Source organism: Tyto alba, unplaced genomic scaffold, assembly GCF_018691265.1.
Source record: "Tyto alba isolate M040663 unplaced genomic scaffold, T.alba_DEE_v4.0 Super-Scaffold_1000006, whole genome shotgun sequence".
NCBI classification, from domain to species: Eukaryota; Metazoa; Chordata; class Aves; order Strigiformes; family Tytonidae; genus Tyto; species Tyto alba.
The window spans coordinates 8,575,382-8,595,341 of record NW_024881272.1 but is presented as its reverse complement, the minus strand read 5'-3'; the positions used below and the strand labels follow the sequence as shown (position 1 = coordinate 8,595,341).

At 53.3% G+C, this 19,960-nt stretch overlaps 1 protein-coding gene across 3 annotated transcripts in view; it reads right to left on the bottom strand.

Moving 5' to 3' along the window:
• The window catches only part of TMEM121 (transmembrane protein 121), a 37,858-nt gene extending 18,252 nt beyond the window's left edge, over window positions 1-19,606 (bottom strand). For 2 of the 3 annotated variants that reach the window (XM_032998678.2, XM_032998680.2), the window contains exon 1: window positions 18,641-18,769. The gene's annotated coding sequence lies outside the window, so the exon portion shown is untranslated. Of the gene's footprint in view, window positions 1-18,640; window positions 18,770-19,585 lie in introns of those variants that run through there. The other variant, XM_032998681.2, reaches the window with a different exon arrangement.
• Window positions 19,607-19,960: the final 354 nt, after the last annotated feature.

Sequence of the window (19,960 nt, the reverse complement as noted above, 5' to 3'; positions counted from 1 at the left end):
AACAAGGTCCTGAAACACAACTAACCATTCGTCACCATACCAATCTGCCACTATCAGATTGCTGCTGATGCGGGGATCCCCTTCTCTGCTGAGCAAGGAGTCATCCCTCCAGTTCACACACAGTTTGGCCTACAGCAGTCAGCTGAGCACCTTCAGTAAGAAAACAATGCAGATAAGGAGAAAGGAAAGAATGAACCTCTTACAATAAACACAGGGCACATCTGTCCCCTTTCTGCTAGCTGATAGGCATGCTACACCAAACACCAGCTCCTAGGAAGTCATCACTTATCCCCATGTCTTGCCAGACAGCATCCGCTGCAGGCAAGATTATAGATGGACTGTTAGAAGTGATAGTAGATGCTAAGATCCCATTACAGGCATCATTTCTTCTGTCAACACATGAGGAGTTTATATCTGCAACTTCTGTTCGGTGGTGGTGAGCTCCCAGAGACAAGAAGGTGCCTTGATGTCAAGTGATACGCATTTCTGTGGGCTGGAGATAACCCATTGCGGCAGTAAATGTTTTTGGACTTCACAATGAGAAACAGCGTTACTCATTTAGGGCTGTGCTCGCCAGGGAAAGTCCCTGGGGAAGACTCCATTTTTTGGTACAAATGTTACATATCAGGAGCATAGCAAAGATTCATGAAGTCTAAGATGAGCAAGGCCACTCCACTCTCCCTTCCCCTACTGCGCTGAAAGTAGTAGAAAACAGATTTGCTTTTTCATTATTCATTTAGAAATTCATCTGGTTTGGGTAAAAACAAACAAACAAACAAACAAACAAACAAAAACTAAAAAAAACAAACAAAAAAACCCAACAACGAATTAACTAAACAATCTGTGCTTGGGTCATGTTCAGATGCAAACCCCGAACCTGGGCCTTGCACTCCATCCCCAGTTTAACCAGGAATCAGCTCACCGCCTGAGAGCGCCCAGCAGCCGATGGGGCTTGGCTGGCAGCTGCTGCCTTTGGCTATCTATATCCCTGCATACTAATATAAAGGAAAATGGTATGGGTAATTTAATCCTATCCTGCTAGAAGCAAAGCAACACACCAGCCTGCTCATCCTCTCCTCTAAGTTTAGCCCAACAATGTACTGAAGAGCTGCTACTGGATTCTTGCCAGCCCCTACTTAGCTAAACTACCTGACTCTGCAAAATAGCAGAAAATTCTCCATTCTGTGTCATTTCTGATCCTTGGGAGAATGACCCACATCCATCAGGAAACTTGACCCCTCGTGCTTGCAGGAACCGTGTAATTTAGGAAAATGAATGGAACGACGAAGGCTTTCTCATGACATTGGGCATGTTTCCCATGGACATACTGCTGCCTGGAGCTGGGCTGCTGGAGTCTCAGCTCAGGGCTCCCTCCGTCCCTCTACTGTAAGCTTATGAACAGTAATAAATAAATCTGTCCCTGCTCACTTATAAATAGTTTATAAAGGGTTCATAAATGATTTCTAGATGTTTTAATGAATAGTTAATCAATTGTTGCAGGGCCCAACAGGTCGGCAGATTGCTTATAGCCATCAATTACAACGTCCACTGATGAGCTTATAAGCATCAGTGGGACTCCACTGATGTCTGCGATGGACTTGTGGCATCTATAAAGAGTTAATAACTAATTAATAAACGATGTGAGTGCTTTTAATTAAAAACTGCAGAAGGCCATCAAAAATGCATTCTTGGAAAGCAATGGGCAACACCATAAGCAAACATCTGTGGCTGGGTTTCAATCCCTGCCACCAAGGAGCAAAGCGGCAGAGAGTTGCCAGCCCAGCCCAGCCCGGCAGGCAACCCCGCTGCCTGAAGAGCAGCAAATTCCCTGTTTTCAAGGCAATCAGGCTGATTCAAGAGGAACTCTGTGCCTGCCACGGGCTGGAGCAAGGCAGACCGCTCCTGATCGCCGCTCTGAACCCGGCTCTGCGGGAGCATCCTCTGTGTGCTGGCTGCTGCAGGGAAGGCACCGGGAAGCCTGGAAACATGGGTGCTAGGGAAACCAGGAAGTTTTCCCAATTTTGTGGGGCTCTGGCCTGCGCCTCTGGACATCAAAGTGCTCTACCCTCCTGGCAAAAGGGTGATTTGGGGAGAGCTGCTGCTCCCCTGGCCTCAGCATCCCCCTCTGCCAAGAGGGGAGGGCGACACACAGAAATGCAGCACCGAGCAGTTGTGCACTATAGCACCATGAGACAATAATGTATATGGTGTTTGGCCTCCTTAGCAGAAGTGCTTTATTATCATTAAATGCTGAATATTTCTGGATGATAAAAGCAATTAAGTGTAAAAAAAGGTAATGATCCATTCCATATTGCGTCCAAAAGATATGAAAATCCCTCATAAAATTATCACCCTAGCACAGAATTGGACCTAAATATCTTTATAATGTAAGACAGAGAGCTTTGCTTACAGTCGGAACATTTATAAGGCATTCAATTAGCCACCAGAGGGTTTCTTAGTATTCCCCAATTCTCCACGAGCACAGAGGCAATTACAGGAGATTCTAACTTTTTAAATTGAAGACAAAAGACAGGAGAATTTGGATAAAACCTGTTCCCAGGTTCACCCCGGAACGTACATGTGGAGGAAATTTCATGCAGATCAAGCTTAATTTACTGCACAATTTAGTTCAGAGCCCAAGCAAGATGCTTCCTGTGTGTTTGCTGGAAGATCCTTCTGCGTGGGAAGGGGACCAGTGTGGGATGTATTGTTCTGTGAGCAGGTCCTGAGGATGCTCCTGCGAGGTGCTGGGGCTGGGTGACATCCCTTGTCCCCCTCCTCCTCCCTTCACAGACCCCTGCACCCCCCCTTCAGGGTGTGGGGGGGTATCCCATGGCCCTCACAGAGCCACTCGGGGTGCTATCTGTCGTGGGGATCCCTGTCCCCCTTGCTCCTGGCCCGTGGGTGCTGGCAGCAGCCACGCACGCATGGCAGTGGGTGTCTGTGCCTGCAGCCTGTGCTGCCCCGCGGCCGCTCGGCCCCGGCGTGCTCCTCCATGCATCACCGCGTGGCACAGCCATGCCCAGGGACTAATCTAGGCTGGATATCTGTAACGGGCAGTTAATGGTGAGGGTAATTAATCACAGCAGCAGATTAGCGAGGGACATGATGGATTTCCCGATCCTGACATCTTTAAATCACAATCAGTTTCTCCTTCCAGACCTGCTTGGGCTGAGCCAGAAGCGATGGGCTCAGCAATGCATCGCCCGGTCAAACCCCACCACAAACCAGTGCTGCTGTGGGAGCCACAACCACATCCACCCTGCTGTGGGGCACCAGGGCTCTCCAACCCAGGGAGAGGGCAGCAGGGGGGAGAAGGGCTTCTCCCCTCACTGGCGGCTTTGAACACTTCCTCCTGATTTATATTTTGAGAGCATTTCAATGGATCAAGTTGTCAGATCTGTAGCGCTGCCAGGAAACACCATTTTCTTTTAATAAGCAGAGAGCAGCAGGTCATTTCATCTCCTGTACCTGCTCTGCCCCTCCAGCAGAGAGGTAGGACTCCACCTTCCCGGGGCAGCAGCACCTCCCTCTGCCTTTCGGGGTGGCTCTGGCAGACCTTTCCCCTTCACCGGGAGAGCAGCACCCCAACACAGCCCCTTCCCCGCAGCTTCGGGGGATCCACACACCCCTACACATTAGCATGGGCGTTTGCTGCTTCAAAGCTGCTCCACACCACGAGGTGACTTCACACAAGCACCCACAGCTGGTCCCAAGCATCTGGGCCTCCCACGACAGATTTTTCATGAGTGGCTTCACGATCGCGGCAATACCTTAAAAAGGAATCCGAAGCCATGCCTTTCGCTTTGCTGGCTGGGGCTCCTGAGCCTGCAAGACTCACTTGGCTCATGTGTAGAGCCTTGTTCCCCTGCCGCCAGCGCTAGACGCTTCACGCTGGCTTCCAAGGCAAGGCAAAAAACTCCTGCAGCCGCACAAGAGCCGGCTGCCTTCCCAGCGGTGAGGATCGCAGGGCTCTTAACGCAAGCGCAGGGGTCCCCAGCCCCGCACCCCAACCTCCCCGATGGAGGAGGCTGGGCTGTACATAGGGAAAAGTGTGCAGGGGAAGAAACCACCACTGAAAGCTGAAGTAGACGTTAATACAGCTGTATAAATGAACTTGGACATTTAGCACAGTGAGGATGCAGGAAAATATAATGCTGAAAACTATTTTTCTGAAAAAGCAAAGCTCCCTGCTACTTTTTCCAGAGCACTTGATAACCTGTGTACATCCTGACTCCCTCGGGGCATTCCCTCGAAACCTCTGGCATTCCCCAAACGCTCTCCATGGGTATCAGACAAAGGGCACGCAAATATGCAAACTGTTTAATCCCATGCTACGGCGCATTTCGAGGCTGCTGTTTTGCCAGAGCTGAGATCACTACAGCTGCGGCAGGCGAGGGAGGCAGGGCTGCAGGCAGCATCCCCTGCCAGCATCCCCAGGGCCTGACGCCCGTCAGCGTTTCTTTTTACTCAGGGCAGCGTGTTGATCCCAGTGATGCTGGAAGTCAGCATTAAAGCCATGTTTTGGCATTTCCCAGCTGCTGCTGCCCAAAGATATAACGCCAACTGCATGATAAGATGGCAGATCTGGGCGCCCGTGCTGCCTTCCCTGTGCCCAAGCGAGGAAGAGGATTGTCAGCAAGTGCTGGCTCTTGGGGCACTTACGTGTAGCAAAGAAAATGGGGAAAAAAAGAGTGTGCTTACAAATATATATATATTTATATATATATATGCATATCTATATGTAGGTCATTATGCTAAGTCACGGTGAGACAAAGTGGATCGGCTACAGTCTTGACGTTCTAAAATTAGGTTTTATGTAAAATAAGTATTTGCTTCATGTAGGGCAGTTTGTATTAAGATTTATCTTCATCCTCACTTGTATTACTGCTTGATATGATTGGGTAAAGCCCAGGGCATATGCATATCGTTGCCATTCATAACATACCCATGGATTCATGACCTATCTAGCAAGCTGAATTGACTTGCAATTTTTTTTTTTTCTGCTGCAGAAAGCTTAATAAGCATATAAGTCTTAGAGCAAAAAGAGGCCCTATGTATTCACTCTGCACGAAGAGCTCTTGAATGGAATTGTAGGAGCCGGAAAAAGCATTGCACCAACCGCCTAGCATTCATTACCCACGTGGACTAATTTCTAAGAGCAGGACCCATCGTGTCCGTGGGACTAACAGCAAGTGACAGGGCAGTAAATGTTAGTGGAGCAACCGTATAAGCTCCAGGACAGCCCATGACTTCCCTTTCCCCAGGAAAAAAAAACAAACAAACAAACAAACAAAAAAAAACCCTAAAAAACCAGTGTGTTTATTTACTTCAGCTCTTTAACCAACTGCCTTTGGCAAAGCCACTTACTGTTATTAAGAAAGCATAAATTGAATGCTTACAAACATATACATGTGAACCCCCATGCTCCTGCAGGAACAGAAATATGGTTACCATCAACAGGCAGAAATAGTGACTTTAATAATGACTTCTATGTCCCCTGGGGCTTTCCTGACATGGTGAGGAATGTGTCCTCACTGCGGCTCAGGTGCAGGGCTGGGAGTAGTTACCCAAGCCCTGTGGGTGGCTGTCGTGGGAATTCGGCATTTATTTCATGAAAACAAAAGGTCCATCACCAACAGGATCCAGGGAGCTAAGGCTGCCTGTGGAGAGCAAGTGGAGGGGACACAAACACGAGGGGAAGAAGCACCCACTTATCCCCATCTGAGGGGAAAACGGACACGGTTTGATTTCTGCTGCAGAGGAGCCAGGATGACGTGACAGGCACTGTGTGCATCAGGGACACTGCTGAGAAACAGTCCTCTTCAAGAGGCCTCCACCAGTCCTTAGAGAAAAAACTCCTGACAAAAGGTGGAAAAGACACAGCTAGTGAAGAAGGGAGACTGGGCTTTATAGAAAGGGTTTCTCACAAGGAGAGAGAGACCTGTGAAGGACTGGCTTAGAATTCCCAGGTTTCTAGGATCAAGACTGAGCTGTGATATCCAAAGGAAAAGAAACAACCTGTTGCAAGCAGGAAGAGGGAGACGTATCCTGAGAGAAGGAGCCTGACCAGGTATATGGAGGAATTAGGATCATTGGTACCAGCTGAGAGACCAGGTAGTTTTGGAATAGAAGGACCACGTTGAGAGTTTGCTACACATCTCCCTGGGAGTAATTTTGGAGCAATGCTGATGGAGACAGCAATACTGCTGGGACTGATACCATTTTGCAAGAGTCTTCTTTCCAGGCAGAGACTGAGGCAGAGATGCTCAAACCAATTCTGCTTGGGTGTGGCTAGAGCAGGCTTTTTACCTGCCAACTACAGAACCGACATGAGGAGATGCTGCTTTTGTTTAAGTCGAAGAAACATTATAAAAAAGCCAGCTGTAGAAAGTAAGCTTGGAGTGAGCCATCACCACTGGCTTCAGTATAATTAAACAGGAAGGTATGAAGAACAGGCTGGCAAATGAGGGACTCATCTTCAAGAGGAAGAACTGGATGAGGGGTCTACAGCCTCCTCCACGTGGGTACTTTTGTCCCTTTGGCCTCAACTTCAGCAGGGGCTGATGGCAGCCCCAGCCAGTCCAGGAATGCACCTGGCTGGGGTTGCTGAGCCACTGTGGCGTGCCGTGGCGTGCCGTGCCACGCTGTGCCGTGCCACGCTTCATGGGCTGCGCACCCTGCACGGACGCTGCCCACCAGCCTGGCAAGGCAGCATCAGCACTGCCAAACGCAGCAGGGCCGTAAGCCAAAGGACAGTGCTGTCACAAGAATAGATGGGGATAAACTGGCGATGAATAAACTCAGGCTGGAAGAAGGAAGGATGGAGCTTTGGGCCAGCCCCAGCACAGGGGACACAGAGAACGGGAGTCGGGTTTTATTCCCAGCTTTTCCAAGGAGATGGCAGGACACAGAACCGGGGCTGTGGGCTCTACAACCCCAGAAGCCATCAGCCCGCAGACCCACTATCGCCTGCCATGTCCCCTTCCTCACCCATCCCACTGTTGTGGGTCTGGGGGCTCCCTTAAGGACATGGCACCCTTCCCTCCCAGCTCCACCAGAACGCATAAGCATCGCTTTATTTCATACACGTGGCTTTTTTAAAACATATGTGGCATTTCCTTACAACTGTCAGCATCGACCTTCGTAGCTGCCATGGTGATGAGCACCACAGAGAAGCCTATAAATAACATGAATGTGCCACATGCTGGCCCTTTTATGGGTCCCACTCTTTTTGATTTACTTATATGCAAGATATTTTACAGGACAACCCAATTAAGCTTGACAGCTGGCTGACAATGAATTCCTGCTCAGCGACGGCTTGCAGACACTTTATATTAAACCAGGTAACGTGATGCAAAAGACCAGTAGAAGCTACTGGTAGGATGTTGCATCTGTACTTGCTGATACCACTGCAGGATCCCCTACAATCTTTACAGCAACAGCCACTAAAGGATCCCCCATGCCACTGGAGACAGGCAGAGCTCGCCCTGTTCAGCCCCGAGCAGCAGCACAAGGCCAGGCTGAAAGTTTTAGGGGGGCTCCTTAACTCCCTGCGGTGCGTACATCGGGCGAGCGTTCACTTACAGAGTCCCACCGAGTTTCTGGGATGCCACAAGAGCACTGCACGCCTAGTTGCATACATTTTGGCTACGACTCGATCCGAGCAGGTCGTTCTGCTGTGAATGTAATGCAAAAGTGCGGTCAGCCACCCCGCGCTGTACAACTGCTACAAATTTTCTCCCAACCAAATACTTCCACTTTTTCTCCCAACCAAATACACAGCTGTGATGGACAACCCTCATCCCAGAGCTGCTTGAGCCAGCCATACTTTCCAGCTTGACGGCATATTTCTTACTCTCTCCCTGCACACTCCTCTCCCACTGAGCCAAGGGACAGCATCCTCAGCAGAGATAGCTGAAAAATGAGGTTATGCACTGTGGAAATAACCAAAGTTGCTTTCTATGTTGCTCTCCGGGCAAGGCAGTGCCTGGATCCTGCCCCACCTCTCTGGGGAGGCAAGGCGAAGAAAACCCCAGCAGCCTGTGAGGAAAAATACAGACTCCTCACTTACAAATAAATGCAACAGCATTTTTTTCAGCTCTTTTTGGCTGGAGTCCAGTCCTGGATTTCAGGCCCAAATATCTGTTTTCAGATTTTTGATCTTGAATGATTTAACAGTATTGCGGAAGGCAGGTGCCTCATAAAATCACATTCAATCACTTGAAAACCCAATTTTCCAGCAATTTTTCAAATGGAGTAAGTTTTGATCGGCTGCAGTTTGATGTTGAGCTGACACCTGAACCCGGGTGGCTAGAAGGTTAATGAAGAGCAATGAGTCCCAATAATGTGACATAAACTGCCCAAGCTCTATGATTATTTGACTTCAGGTTTATAAATTCCCCCCAATTCACATCAAGGGTACCAGTTCTCCCCTCTCCTTCAGCATTTTCTCCTTTGATATCTGCTGCATTTTCCTCTAGTCTTTGTTCCCTCTTCCCTGGATGGTTTTATTTTGCCTTTGCCAAGGAAACCGAGCGCAGCGCAACTTTGCAAAGTTCTTCTGCAACTATAAATTTCCTATACTCCCCCTGCTAGACTTGGGTGTGAAGAAGGACTTCAAAGCAACGCTTTTCTCTTCCCATGAATTTGAGGCAAGATCCACATAGGACTGTGAGGCTTCACTGCCAAAGCACCATTATGCAGGAGGACAGAATTAATTAAGAGTTGATTAAGCCCACACCATGACCTCCACCCCAAGCCAGGGAGGTACAAAAACTACGCTGGCTGTTAGGTGGGACAAGTTGGGTAGCTGCAGAAACCTGGGAAAAACAGAAAAGCTAAGAAATCAAAGGAGAAACCGAAGAAAACACAAGCTTGATTTCTCTGAAGGAAATAAGTACTGAGTAAACCAGTGGTTATATTACAGTAACTGCTGATGGGATAGTAAGGAGTGGAAGGAAGAGGCTCCCCTTTCTGGGGAGCCCTAGGTGGCTCACTGCTGTGCCACACACCGAAAACCAGCAGTCTTGTTCACCAAAATTGAAAATACTTCAGGGGAATTCAAACAAGAGCAAGCCAGAAGGTGGATATTTTGCAAGGGGATTAAAAGAAAGCTTTAAAATAGGAGCAAGGGGATTAAAAGAAAGCTTTAAAATAGGAGCCAGTGGCTTCACAGGTAAATTAATTATGTGGAAGCTGCCCAGGAAAAGGACGTGTAGCAGCAATGAAAGCTTCCTTAGCACCACTGGTGTGCAGTACCAGCAGATTGGGAAGCTGAAGCGCAGGCACGCAGCCTGCGCAGGGCAAGGGGAGGTGTTGATCGGCAGAACGACGATACAGCAGGTTCTCCTGGAAATGCAGAAAACCAGGGAAGCTGTTGCCAGTCAAGATCTTGCTCACAGAGGTGAACTGCAGCAGGAGCTTCAAATCCAGCTCTGGAAGAGAATCGCAAGGTTACAGCCTGCAGCGGGGAGCAGTTGCTTGGATGCAGAACTTGCCCAGCCTTAGCATGAGGAAATCGCTTACGTGCTGCCAGCACATCTACAGCAATTTCTTGTGCTTTTCAAATGCAGGCATACAAGTCCACACGGGTTAACCCAGGCTGTTCTAACTTTAATAATGCAAGAACTCGGGAACTTTAATAATAAAGTTTCTATCAGACTACCCTTTAACCTCACCATGTAAATGATGTGCAAGGGCAGGGGTGGCTATAGAAAAGCTAACCTAAATCACCCATCTCTCCTGCTGTTGCAGAAATGAACCCACAGGGAACAGAAAAGCCATTCAGCGGCAGCCGGCAGCCTGAGCTATCTGCTAATTGCTAAGGACAACCAGGGACCTGCAATTTGTTTGCTATCTTGCTCGGTCTGGTGTGTGGGAAGGGCAAGGGCACGCTGGCACAATGTGTGGTTTGCAAACAGCACGGGGGGGGGCGGGGGGAGAGTTCAGCTGAAATGCTTGAGTTGGAAAAAAGCGGCCACATACAAGGATTAATACTAGCAGCTTTCTTCTTAACTGGAGTTACTAGCAAGACCCCAGAGATGTGCTTGCCTAAGCAGGTAAAGCTGTGAACTATTTAACGGGGCTAGCCCAAAAGCAGCTACCCAGAGCTCGGAACAGGCTGGGTAGTGCAGCAGCATTCTACTACCCACCTGAGCGAGGCCAAAACGCCTTCAGGTGCACACAGCCGCTATGCCCAGCTGTTTCAATACGCGAGATTTAAACGCCAGGAGAGCAGCAAGGCCTGCAAATGCACACGTCCCCATCTACCTGTGGCGGGAAATGGAGAAACTTCTTTCATGGTGGGGGCCACAGTGTTTCCCTGACCCTCCCAGCCCTGAGACCTTGGGAGTTTTGGAGAGAGCATGTTTTTTCAAGGTGCTCATCTGTTTGTTCCCTCCAGGCTCACAACCTGAGGAAGAACCACTTGGCCCCAGGGGAACTGAGCCCTTGTCCCCTCCATGGGTGCAGGGACCTGGATCCGCTTCCAGATGCTTCCTCTGGGAGAAGGGCAAGGTGTGATGGGCTCGTGGGAAGGGATGAAGATTTCCTTATGCGTCTCAAGCATCAAACCCACGTTCAAAGCAGGCTCTCTGTGGATGCTCTGCACAGCTGGGCTTTCATATGGGTTTATCTGCAGAGCTGTCACAGTCCGAGCCTCTTCTTCGCAGCCAGATTTTTATATTCTGTGCTGATTTCCCAAGGGTCTTCATTTGGGATCATCATCCCCACAGGGATCAATAGGACTGCAGCTGCCGTCCTAGCATCTGCAGCCAGCTTTGCTGAGCAGCAGTGTGGTCTGCTGGATAAAGCAGGGGCTAGGAGCCAGGAGCACTGAAAGCCTGCCCAGCTCCTGCCAGGAGCCTCTGCCGAGGGCTCGGTCGAGCCCATCAGCACCTTCAGAGACAACCAAGGCCGTCTGTCCCAGCCGGGCATTAACACCGGTGGCCTCATGTCCGCCTGATGCTCAGGGAAAGCACTGGGGTGCCCCGTGGCTCCCGCAGGCAGGGCAGGCCAGCCGGTGGTCCGCTCCCCCCGCATCCCACCCCAGCCCTTCCCTTAGCAGACGGCTCTCAGCTGCGAAGCTGAAGGCTGAAAGGCTACAGCATCCGTGACCGGGATCGAGTGAGAGTAACATCACTAAAACAGCCGTGGGAAGTCCCACATCGCAGCGGTGAGGAAGTGGCTGGAGGCGCCTCCTCTGCCTCAGCTCTACGCTCTGGGTAACGCCGGGGGACAGGTCCTTCCGTGGAGAAGCCTGGTGTGGGCAGAGCCAAGCGCTGCTCGCTAGCAGAGCTTTTCCAATCTCCCTGAGTGTTTCTGGCCCTTGCCAACCTCTTCTTTCTGAAAACCCTGTGGAATTATAGGTCTAACAGCAGGCTGTAACAGCTATACCAGAGACCAGTAGCCATCAAGGACGATGTGAAAAATATACCCATAACTGTGGGCTAAAATCCCATACAGGATCAGCCGCATGCCCTTTTGTGGGGATCCTGTGATCCAACACTTTGTGTTTCGACACCACCTCCCACATATCTGTAATAATGCCAGGTAAAACCTACTTTCCTTCATTCTTTGCTCCGTGGTCACTGTGCTCAGATGTGCAGCGCAGGCATTGCTCAGCACAGGGCTTCAAGCCTGACTAGCAGCAGCAAAAGCTCTGCTAATATAACCATATAACAATGCCATCCCAGCCCCTCCGATCTGGAGGAGCTAGACCCACAGGGAAACACGCTTGTCCCCCTGGTCACCACACAAGAGCTGTGTGCTCAACAGCATCTCCTTTGGCTGCTGCCAGAGCCGGGCCTGACCCACCAGCACACTTCCCTGCTACGTGCTCCTTCAGCTGTAATAAAGCTCCAGGGGAAAAATTAAGGCTGCACTTTGTCAGGTGTCTTTGTATGCAGTGATGGGTTCTGCATCTAGTTATTAACCTCTTGCAAAAGCTCAGTGTTATCTTGTATGGAAGTAATATTAGGTTAAACAGCTGTTGATAACTTATCTCCCATTATCAGCGACTTCATTCAAGGCCAATATTTACTCACATCCAAGAAGCACTGCTGTATTCCCAACAGCCTTCTTTATGGAGTTAAATGAGAGCAGCTTTTAATAGATCTTAGGTACTTATGAGGCCCATATAAACTCCCAGGGGGGGCAAAGCCTGGACATGGTGCACCATCTGGGGAAGAAATCTAATTTGGGGAGCCTCTCCTGCAGACACAAAAGTGCTGACCCAAATTCCCCACGTGCTGCCTCCTGCACCAACCACTCGCACTGCTGCTCCTTCCCATCCTTCCTCCCTCGGAAGGCAGGTCAGCCGTGGACTGGCAGGTCCCATCAGGTCCCAATCGCTGCCTGACCCTTTCCATCCCCTTTTTCATCCTCTAATGACAGCCCTTCGACTGAGGGCTCAGAAAAGACATTCCCTGGCACGCCGCTCCATCAGTCAGGCCTACAGTAGGTAGGTTCCTCTCAGCTGAAGAAATGTCTTTGTGCTCTCACTGCGGACACTGTCAAGAGCATGTCAGTGGTTTGCTTTATGGTGTTTTTTCCAGGGAGTCCACCCTCTTCATTATTACTTTTCCTGATGCTATAACAGTATTGCAAAGCCTTAGGCTGAGACTGAGCCCTCACTGTGCTGGACACCATAGAAGCAGAGATCAGAGGAAAAAGAATTTGCATCCAAAAAAATGAGATCCCCGAAGTCTAACTTCTCCCACCACTTTTTACTGAGCATGGTCTTGGCCTGGAACGGGTTTCTGGGTTCAGACCCCAGGCATTTCCCATCCGCACAGCCCCCCGCCCCGCTACCGCGCGCACACACACGCGGCACCGCCCGGAGCAGTGCGGGTGGCACGGGCTGCTCCTGCCTGCCCTGCCTGAAGTCAGCAGGCGTGAAGGCAGAGTTTCCCAGCGAGCTACACAGCCCGGGCTCTGCTCACGGCCTCTCCTCTCCTCCACGCCACCGCTGGTCCACGCTGCAATGGGACATGGTACCTCGGCGATCGCTGGGCTGTTTTATTAGCCCATGGCGGTTGGTGGAGTCAGTTGAGCTGAACCCATGACCTGTAAGCAAGCAGCAGCCCTTGGAATGGCCAAGGGCTGATAAGAGGCCGTAGTTAACGCTTAGTCTAAGCTGCAAGTGGCAGGTACATTGTAAGTGTGTCCCCTGACTCAGTAACCAACTGTGGTGAGTTTATAGCCTTCGATATTGTTACATTAATCATAAGGAATCTCCCAGTTCCTTGGAAATACAGTGACAAGCTTTCCAGGGCTGGTTTCAGTAGTTTTATTCCTAGGTAATAGCCCTCTCCCTCATTTATAGCTATGTCTAGACACTGAGTGAGGAAGGTGCTATAAACACTTGATGTAAAAACCCTGTCTACCTCCTAATTCCTGCATTTCACATCCCAACCGTGCCCTGAGTGCATGGGTGTAAAGTCTGTGCTCACACACCTTCCCATGCCACCAGCCCTGCATGACTGCAGCTTGCTGTCCCCAGCGCCGGAGCACGGTGGGTCCCCAGGGGCAGCCCAGAGGGTCCCCAGGGGCCGGAGGCTGTTTGCTCAAGCCCCACAATCTGCCGAGGGAAAATGGCCGAGGGGGGAGAAAAGAGGCAAGGTGCGTTGCAAATCTTCTCGGGAAGATGCAGCAGGAGCAGCTCTGCACTGACTTTCCAGGCACGCTCTGACCACACAGGGCAGTGTGAAGAGGAAGAAATCAAACTCACCCGTAAGCAGGAGGAAAGAAAGGAGCTATTTAATCCTTTTTTGGGGGGATGTTAATTCATTGTTGATCAAAACCAGCAAAAAAAACATAATAGGATGAAATCCTAAAATGTTCAAGGTCTCTGTGGATGTCAAAAAAGCATTTACTACGTTTAAATACGGTGTTTAACACACCCATGGCTCCAGTGACACCACCCTACTTACACCTCTTACGGAAGGAGCCTATCTTAGGGCACTTAAAATAACTGAGGTCTCTGAGGCAGACAGAGGAGGGTGAGAGCTGTCAGGGAGGATATATGCTGAAGCCTAGAGACGACCCAATGTCACCAGGACTGGGCACATCTCAGGGAAGAATTAAATAGGGAGATAATGGTGACCAAGCATGCGAGGGAAGGGGCTTGGGAAGGGGCTGGTTAGCACCATCACACCTCAGCCGTGCTGGGCCAGCTCAGGACCACGTGTCCTCATGTACGTGTCACACAAGTGTGGCATCTAAAACTTTGGCCTGGGGTCTTGAAGAACAGCTCGGCCGAGCCAGCTCACACCACCAGTGACAAATCCAGCAAGCAGAGCAGCAGCCAGGGACCGATGGCGAGTGAGCCGGCGAGCTGCCTGTGGTGACTCTGCTGCCAGCAAAGGTGGTGACTTCAGCTCACGATGCTGGTTGTTGTCAATTATATTCCAGCTTATGAGTGTATTCATGCACTGCACAGCACTTTGGAGCCTTCAAGATGAAAGGTACTTTCACCAGCACTTCAGTGGCTTGTTTCCTATTATAGGCCTGGTTTTGACACTCCCCCACCCTCTTATCTAACTTTCTCTACAAAGCTCTTCTCACTTTTTCATCTTTCTTCTGTGGTCCCTAGTCAGGAAAAAAAAAAAAAAGGAAAAAACATTTATTTCCTTTTTGGAGAGCTTGAGATTAATCAGCCACAGTGGTCTGGGGATAGGAGGAGACTTTCACAAAGGTGATTCTTTAACAAAGAAGTCTGCATACTTTTCTGTAAACTCGGCTCTTCAAGATGGCTTGGTGCGTAACGAGAAAAGGCCTTTGTTTTGTGGTTTGGTTTTTTTTTTTTGCTTTTAACAAGCCTAGTGGATGTTTTAATTAAGTTGGATAGGAATTTTCAGAGTTACTTGATGTGAAAAATGTGAGCCTATAAGAGCCGTCTTTGATGCTTGAGTTATGTTCTAAACACTTGATGAGTCCTGCAGAGCTGTTAATCCTTTTAGCATAGCTAATAGCTATTGCTGGAGTGCTCATGAAATCCTGTTTTGTTTGTGTCTGTGCTGAGCTGGAGGCTTCCCTCGAAATGGCAGCAGTCCACCCTGGAGCTGTTCGCAGACCCCAGCCCCAGCAGCCCCCCCGCACCACTGGGGGGGCAGGGGGGAGAGGACACCTGGACACCCCAGGGCAGGCGGCTGTAGGATGGGAGCCACGGGGGTCTCCCAGCACACCTAAACGGGGTGATGCTGGGCCGCTCCGAGCCGGAGCACGTCCTGGCAGCATCCCGGAGTTGTGCTAGGGGGAGGTCACGAGCATGTGTGAGCCCCCCCGTCCCTCTCCTGGATGGGTCACCCACATGTGGTGGCCTGGCAGGAGCCCCAGAATGGTCCCCATCCCTGCGCTCGACAGTGGGGCACACCACAGTCTGTGGGTGCAATTCTCTGCCGTGTCCAGAGCCGCTACCTTAAAATAAGAGCTTTCCTTCTGAAATATTTTGAGTTCACCTCTCTCCACATCTAGAGAGCCACCCATCACCTTCTGAAAAGGCTTTCCTCTGCTTTATAGCTCTGGATTTGCTTGAGGGACAGGTAGGGAAATACTGACTTTGGGGAAATGCAAATGCCTTCCACAAAGGATGCTGCAGGGAGAGATGAAAGCCAACTCCATTTGCATTAGTTCCGTAACTCTGGATGTTTTCCCACTCCCGTTTGGTCTGGAGTTCACACACACACACATTTTTGCCCCAGAGCTATTCCATTGCCAGCTGCTCCTCCCAGAAGTTTTGAAGAAATCCCCATTTACACACGGAGCTACTTGCCAGAGCACCAGCAGCAACCTGCGAAGGCAGAGGGAGCTCCCAGGTAGCTGTGATTCAGCAGAGCCCTGCCGTGGTTCTCGGGGCCAGCACAAGCTTCTTTTGTACCCCTGTGCACAAAGGGGGACACCCTGAGCCTGTGTCAGGCCCTGCACCCCCCTCCCGCCACCGCCCCTGGGCAGCGTTACGGTCTGAGCAGCTACAAGAAAACCAGCAAGATGTTGAGCTCCACCAGAGCGCACGGGCTGTGCTTTTAGGTGGCCCGTAGCAAAATATCAGCAGCAATCTATCCATTTGATAAAGCATAAAAACAAGCATAGAAAAACTCTCTCTCTCTCTCTGGATCTATGTGCTAAACAACTGAACACGCAGGGCTGTCTCTCAGGTCGGTATGTGTACACGGTGCTCCTGGGGGATATCCCACTGCTGCCGCCGCCTTTCCACGCATGGCAAGGCGGCAGAGGAGCTAGGGCCCAGATCCTCCCCTGGGTTTCCTTTGAAGAGCTCCTCGGAGTGCCTGCAGCGCACTGCAGGGTGCCCGGAGCCGGATGGGGACACGGGGACGCGGTGGCAGGGACAGGGCTCCAGACTAGAGCTCCAGCCCGTGACGCTGTGCCAAGCCACTCTCGCTTCCTCAGCTCACCGCTCTGAAGCCCTCCTTCAGCATTTGCACGGTGTTTTGTATTTATTTCCCTTATTATTTTTGAAAGGGAGCAGGGGGATACCTCTCTGGCAGCAACCCAGGCTCTGCCAGGTCCAGGGGAGTTTAAGAGCAGTTACGCTCAAGGCAGCCTTTGAAGCCACGGAGGTAAACGGGATGGGGCTGGAGATCCTAGTACTGCTAGTGTCTTAACCAGAGGCAGTTTTCTGTAAAACTGGCTTAAACAGGCAGCCAAACATCTGTTTTCATTCTGACGGCAAGAGCTTTGCATTGGGAAACAGAGAAAAACCCATTTTATATTCAGCCCAGTCTACTGCTGGTTGCAGCAAAACCTGTAGAGAGCCCTAAAACTGCAGGATCTGCGCTTATTTCATCTTATGTTGGTGACGCTCAGGAGAAAGGGATTTCTGGAGGAGGATTTTGCACACAGTGATCAGACTCCTGGACTCACATCCATCCTTACAGATGAACCCCAGGTACCCTCTGCACCCAATAGGCACTCGGGGGAGAAGGCAAGGGCCACCCGTGACGTGCAGCCAAGGAGTGGACATCCCACAGCCTGAATGCAGCCTGGCACAGCGTCAGCGCTGGCAAATTAAGGAGCTAAACAGGACCCGTTGGGGCTCAGCAAGTTTGGGAGGTGTGGAAAGGATGGTATGGTACCGGGACTGGGCATTACAACAGGCCCAGGTGAAGGCAGCTCACAGAGAAGAGAAGAGGCATCCAGATTCCTGGCATAAACCACCATGGGACATCTAAACCCTCGTGGCAGCTGCCCTGCTGCCCGACGAGCAGTGTGGCAGTTGTATGTCCAAAGTGAGGACTCTGAATCTGACCCCCCTCCAGCTCAGGAGCATCAGATCAGGCTCCTCGGGCGATGAACCAGGCTGAGCACAACTTCCCCACGGGCTCCGGCGGAGCGATACCCCACGCCCACGGCCAGTCACGGCTCAGCTGCACAGCCCATCTGCCTGACCGATGGCGACAGTCTGCCACCGTGCAGGAAAAGGGGGAACAGGCTGCAAACGGGGATCTTCCAGGCACAGGAAAAGTGCCCCTCCCCTCCCCCTGGGTAAAATCCACACCCAGCAGCGCCAGCGAAGCAGGACCCCCAGCAGCACCCATGTCCTCCCGTGCACATCAGGTCTGTGAGTGGGCAGCGCCTCTGCTAGTGGGGTCGGAGAGGTGAAGGTCCCACTCAGAACCCATTCAGCATCCTCAGGGGAGGCCGACCCCCCTCTCCCCGTGCCCTGGGGCGTGCGGTGACCCCCGGGGCTGAGCCACCTTTCCCATGGACTCTTCCACCTCTCCCACGCCCGCTTTCAGAGACTGACTGCAAAGGCGAAGGCTTTCCAATGCGGAGACCGGGAGGGTCCCCAGCCCGCGAGGCGAGCCCCCCGGCACTCAGCCCTGCTGCGAGGAGGGCTGGAAGGAGTTCACGTCCCCCCCGGGGGAGGACGGAGACCGAATGCGGCTCTCGCATCCTCTGGCTGAGGCCTAGCCCGAGAGCATCCCTGAGCCCGGGACATCCCCCCGCCGAGGTGAGACACCGAGCACCCCTAACAGAGGGAGGCTCCGGGCATGCCCTTCGGGGACACCCCTGTCCCACGAGTCCCACCCCGGGGCTCCGGGGCTGAGGTCAGGTTTCCCTCAGCCAAGTTTGGTCCAAAAGCAACAGAGGCTTCTCCCGCATCAGCCCCAGCAGCCGGCTCGCCCGCCCCCACCGCGACCTGGCCGCCGACCCTCCTCCTCCTCCTCCTCCTCCTCCTCCTCCTCCTCCTGCTGAGGGGCGCGTTGGCCGCAGCCCCCCCGGTCCCTCCCCCTCTCTGCAGCCGGCCGGTGCGCGACGCTGCCCGAGCGGGACCCCAAGCGCTGCCGCTCCCCCGCCGGGGGGGCTCGGGGGTGCGGGGGCACGGCGGGGAGGGCGAACGGCGGGCGGAGAAGGGGCGGGGGGGTGGGCGCAGCCCAGGGCAGCCCCATCCCTGCAGCATCCGACAGCGGAGCGGCGCGGGGAGGGGGGGGGGGGGGGGCGGGGGGATGCGAGGCGAGACGGTGCCCGGTGGGACCACAACGGGGGAAACTTGTGCCGCGTCCGGAGCCCGGCGAGGCGCTAAGGCAAAGGGTGGGGGGTAGCGGCGGGGGGGGGATGCTCGGGGCTACGCCGCGGAGGCGGCGGGGGAACCCCGGTGCCGCCGCCGGTGCCTTACCTGCGGGGGCCCGCTCCAGAGGCTGCAGTCCGCGCCGTAAATCCGTGTGCCGGGTGCGGCGCCGGGCGGGCGGGCGGCTGCTCCCCGCTCCCCGGGGGGCCGCGGAGCCCCGGCCGCCCGCCGCTCAGCCCCGCCGCCGCCGCTGCCGTCGGGGGCTGCGGGCCGCCCCGCCGCCGCTCGCCCCGGCGCACCGCCCCGCCGCCGGCCCCGCGGCCCCGCGCCGCGCTCCGCCGCCCGCGGGAGGCGCGCTGGGGGCGGGCGGCGGGGCGGGGCGGGGCGGCGGGGAGGGGGGGGCCGGCCCCTCCGCCTCGCCACGCTGCGGGGGGGGGACCGGCCGCCGCCGGGCGGGGGCGGGGGCTGGGACCCTTCCCCCCCCCCCGCCGCCTCCGCCGGGGCTCGCCGCTCTGCCCGCAGCGCCGGTCTCCCCGGACCCCCGCCATCCTGCGGCCGGGGATCCCCCGTCCCCGTTTCTGGCACCCGAGAGCAACCCGTCCTCCGGGATCCCGTCCCCGGGTCGCTGGGGGCTGCGACCGGTCCCTGACTGCGGGACACTCGCCCCCATTCCTGGGACCTGAGAGCGACATCAGAGCCCAGAACCCCCCCGTCTCCATCCCCACCCCCGGGGGCTGCGGCCATTCCTAGAGCCCCGGAGCCCAAAAATCCGGAGCCGATCTCAGTGCCGGAGCCCAGGACTCCCTGTCACCATCCTGGGGAGCTGTGATCTGTCCCAGAGCCCAAGATGCGGTCCTTAAGCCCTTCTCCTGTCTGTGCCCCGGGGGTGGCTCAGCTGCTCTGATGGAAAATGGGGAGGGGGCTGCCCAGTCTTTTCCCCCGCCCCGTAACCAGTGCCCCCATAGCAGAGGTCCCACACCATCCCACGGGAGCCCAGCCCTGTCTCAAGATCAATTTTCCGGCCCCCCTCCTGCCCCTGCTGTGCCTTCCTACCTCTCCCAGCCACAGGTACGATGCTTCACCCGTGGCATTGCTGTGGCAGCTCTGACCCCAGCGTCACCAAAGGCACCCTGACGTAGGTGGGCTTTGCGTGTGGGGGACAGCTGTGGGAACTGATGCCACTAAAAACATCTTAACTCCACAGACACCAGCAGCTGAAGTGTGGCGAGTCCTGGCCTAGACATCCAGCTTCACTTTGAGTGTTTCCAGGGGTGCAGAACCAGTGATCCAGGAGAACTGGTTCCTTGGTTAGCTGTCTTCATCACCCAGGACGTGCAGCACTGAAAGGTGAAGGGCAGAGGGATGCAAGCCTGCAGCCCTGCTCGCACCCCTCCTACCCGCAGCCTTGCAGCACTTTGCAAAGAGGGA